Raw genomic sequence first — 4,524 nt, 5'->3', positions numbered from 1 at the left:
CTTGCTTGATCACACGGAAAAGTTTGCACGAGTTTCACTGTTAAGATGCGCAAGTTATGATGCGATCTTACGAATTCGTACTTACATATTGCGTAGTGTGGGGTTGTTTCAACATAAGTTTGGTCACCTTTAGTGCACGGCCACTATTTCTGTAACTTCTTACTTTTCTGATATTTGAATAAAACAAAATCCGTGCTTCAATGCATATAAATTGATAAAATATTATCGCACTCACTTTGCTTAGACAAGGCTATTACAAAAGGTTATTCCAACGTACAGTAAGCCGATTTATTCTATGCCTAGTAATGTACGAAATGGGGATCTCTGGTGACCTTGTCTGTGTTGTAATATAAATGCATTAGTTTAACTTGTAGTTATCAATACAATATGCAACTACAGGCATGAAAACCTGCCCCTGCAACAGTTGAATAGGTCGAAAGGGTAACGTGTCGGGGAGGTATGATGTAGTTTAAGGCAGAAGCTTATCGTTGCTTTGGGACAAATTTATTACTTTCGTTCGATTTTCTTGTTAGTCCCTCCTCACATTTTCATTCCCTAGCATATGACTTTTTTGTCGAAAGTGTCAGGCTGTCAAAACGGTACTTAGGCCATGTTGATTTGATTATATGGATGTCATCTGCGCGCACATGGATATTCGTACATTTAAAAAATCCCACCATACAGTAAATCGTAAAAATACAAATGAGGATATGTATGCCAAAAATTGCATAACAAATTTTGGCAAACGATATAAATGTCGTAGAATGCCAAAATCAATTCCAAAGGGAAAAAAAAGAAAATGTGAAGAAATGAAAATGCTCGCATCAGCTTTGGGGTTCCCAGAGGATGAAGAAGAAGAAGAGGATGCCATCCATAAAATAAACTCAACATGGCGTAATGTTCAACCTCGTAACGACGAGGTAACCAAGCGTTAGACGGTGTGTTCATAGCTCGGTCGTCACTGCATTTACCTCCAAACTACTTCTACTTCAAAGTAAAACTAATTTTAGCGTGAATTTGGGAGGTTGTGATTGCGCATGAATGTTTGAAATGAATTGAATTGAATTACACTCCGCCTACACACCACCGCAGCTAGGGAGACGGGGTAAGAGGAAAGAAATTGCCCAAAAGGTCAGCGCAAAGCGCAAGAAAAAGGTTCACCACTCCTGGTCCTCTGGTTATGTCAGTGTAGATTACGTGTAATTTTCTTTCCCAAGAGACCTTCTACAAGTATACATCCGTAAACGGCAAGGTCGGAGGGCAGGCCTAGATCTATATAGGTAAATGCTATCAAAACTGCCTTAGAAAAATACTTTGGAAGAAGAAGAAGACATGATTTGGTTATGGGCCGCAATGGTGGAAGCGTCTTGAAAGGCAATTCAGCTGACAACTACTTAGTGCGTATCTTGTGTAGGTGATACACGGTAATGTATAGCACCCGAAATCTGGTGGGCGCACATGTACCATCTACTCAGAGTGTATGATACTTGGCCAAAAAAGAAGGAGAAACAGTCATGCCTTCCAGTACCAGAGTTGGTTTACTGTTTTAAAAACGTTCCCTGTAGCCGCCGATCGATCTGTCTGTATTTGTCTTGAAGCTACACGTAGATTTTGAATGCCGCTCCATAATAAAAGCTTCAATGTTACGTTATTTATTCTGTAACTTTCCCTGAAACCCAGGCAAGAGCTAAGATATCCTATTGTTACCCTACAAGTCTGTCGGTAGCTACATGTTCAAGTAGATTTTGAATGGACGCTCCATAAAAAGCCTTGATAACTTTCCCTGACAGACAGCCAAGACCCGAGCTAGCACTACCATTAACGGTGCACACCCCAGTTCTTCCGCGACAGGGGTCCACGATAGTCCGTTGTAAAAAAGTGACGAAAGGGTTTTGAGGGTCCAAGTTTGAGGTGACATTTCTTATAAACTGCCACGAAGTATCATTAAACATTAACATGGCTGAAGAGTGTAAGAAATGGTGATTTTGGGGTGAAAATTTCTTTTGGCTCCGAACCTTACTTCCGGGTATCCTTGCGCGCCAAGTGTAATCCGCCCGTTTGACCTAGTTTTCGCTCTGCGGCTTCGTAGGGGTGGATTTGCAACCCCTCGCGCCGTGGACTGTTTAGAAAATTACAGTACTAGAATTTTCTTTATAATTTACTCGGGTATAGTCAAGGCTTGGGTCTTTCTGCCAGTATCAGTCATTTCTTCCGGAAAATTTTTTTTTGTGGGATTATCCTACGCGAAAATTCGCAATTTTGGGCATTAATTTTGGAGTGAAAATAATGTTTTTTCCGTTGATTTTACCAAACTTAAAAAGGTTGAAGAAACCAAACTCAGCTTGTCTTGTAGCTGAAGAGATACCCTTTCGTCCCATATACAGTTATTCTCCTTCCGAATTATTCCACGCCAGAGACGGTCGCTAGATTTGAGGGTGTGCAGCTTCGAATAGAGGCCCCAAATAAACTGGGGTGTGCCCCCTTAACTTAAGCTGTTGGAAGTTGCAAGTTGATTATGAATGGATCCTTAATAAAAAAAGACCTTAAAGTTTATGTTCTTTTATCTGTAACTTTCCCTGAAAGCCAAAACCCGAGCTAGCACTAAGCTACTGATCTGTTGGAAGTTATAAGTAGATTTTGAATGGATTATCAATAAAAGTTTTAACGTTCTTCTACCTGTAACTTTCTTTCCCTGAAACTCGACCAAAGGCCAAGATAGCGTATCGTTAGTCTACAAGTCTGTTGGAAGCTACGAACAAGTATATTTTGAATGGATGCTCTGTAAAAAGTCTTAATCAGCAGTTCTTTCATGTGCAACTTTGTCTGGAACTCGGCCAAGTTAGTCTCTCGTTAATCAAAAGGTGAAGGAAATCATTCATTAATCGACAAATTACCGCAGGACATGCACGAATTCCACCGTCTAATCGATCCGCCGGGTTGCAATCACCGCCCTGGGTTTCCTCCGCTCACGGCGGTGCAGTAAATAAACTTCAGCAACACAATCAATAACACACGCAGGGCGCAAAATCAAATGAGAAATTTGCTGAAACATTACTAGTTAATATAAATTTAATGGTGTTATAATGAAGCAGCTACGGTTGCCAGGAGAAGCGATATCGTAAAGTGGGGTAATAATTGTTGGCAAGGTGGTCTGGTGGTTAGGGTTGTTGGCTGTCCCTGTAGGCTGAAATTTTGTGTCATTAGGAAAGGCACTTAACATCTATTTCCTCACTGGGCTCGGGTGAAAATGAGTACCTACCTTTGGTTAGGGACGTCCTCTCGGATAGGACGTAAAGCGGAGGTCCCTTGTTTGAGGGGAGTCACATATAAGTTATATGAAGACGAGGCAAAAATGTGTCAGGGGCGTTAGTCACACCAAAAGGCATCAGCTGAATGGCTGATTGTCCCAACGGTATTTATAACTCTTTTCAATGAATATAAAATTGTGGTACCGGTTTCATTGGACCCATTGGGCAACGTCGCGAGTTTTGTGCCTATGCTTACAATAGGCACATTCATTTCTTGAGCAGTTTTTGAAATTACCTATTCACTGGAGTTGTCTTTCGACAAATCTTTCTATAGATGATGAACATTCATAGGATGAACATTCAATGTCTCTGACAGATCCCGACATTTCAGACACCGTCCACTGCCCAGAAAACTGTGGGTCTCTCGAGCTCAGTGGGCTAACTAGTATTAGATGTTAACCCAATTTCTGTCCCTGCTACAATGATTCCAGGATGATAGTTTCACTAAGAGACGTTGATTGGCTGAAGTTTCTAAGTGGCACGTTTCTCCGCTGTGAATTGAACCTCGTGACGCTGCAGTGATGAGGCAAATGTTACAATCGGATCGTCTTCTGCCAGAAAGCAGTCGGCTCGAAGGGCGATAATTGTGCCCCTCTCTTTCCATGAGCGTCTAGGCTTCTTCCTAGATAGGCACGCGTTTGAGTTAATGACTGTATCAGTAGACGCATCTAATTCGCTGGCGTCGAAAGAGGATTTGGCACAATTGGCTTCTTTATATGCACTGATTGATATTACTGTGAACGCGATCGGAATATACGGTTAGTGAATTATTTTCAAGGACATGTGGCAACTTCTGAAGAATGTTGTAATTACACCTTGGCTACGGACGCCTGTCAGTGTTCTAATGTGCAGGTTTTAGATTGAACTGCACCAGGACGATACACAAGTCAATCCCCTGGTCATAAAACAAGTTGAATCAACTCTATCCCATTGCAAATAAGTGCTATCCAGGAAGTTGAGGTTCGAAAACATGACGCCCTACTACCCTGAGTGTGTCTCAAAGATTGAAATAATTCGGTTAGCCATGTTTGTTTGATAGACGTTGACAAGGCCGACAGCCTACCACATGTTTTTGCAGTACAATAGCCAACTCGTAGGGCTATTAACAAATCTCTAACCTTGGTAGGGAAAATGGAGGAGCAGCCGACCAATGATGATGATTCCTATCCTATAGGCCCCCATATATATATATATATATTAGAAAGAGAGAGAGAGA

The sequence above is a fragment of the Branchiostoma belcheri genome, unplaced genomic scaffold, assembly GCF_001625305.1.
Source record: "Branchiostoma belcheri isolate BF01 breed outbred unplaced genomic scaffold, Haploidv18h27 scaffold51, whole genome shotgun sequence".
NCBI lineage: Eukaryota > Metazoa > Chordata > Leptocardii > Amphioxiformes > Branchiostomatidae > Branchiostoma > Branchiostoma belcheri.
Note: the sequence above shows the minus strand (reverse complement) of the source record.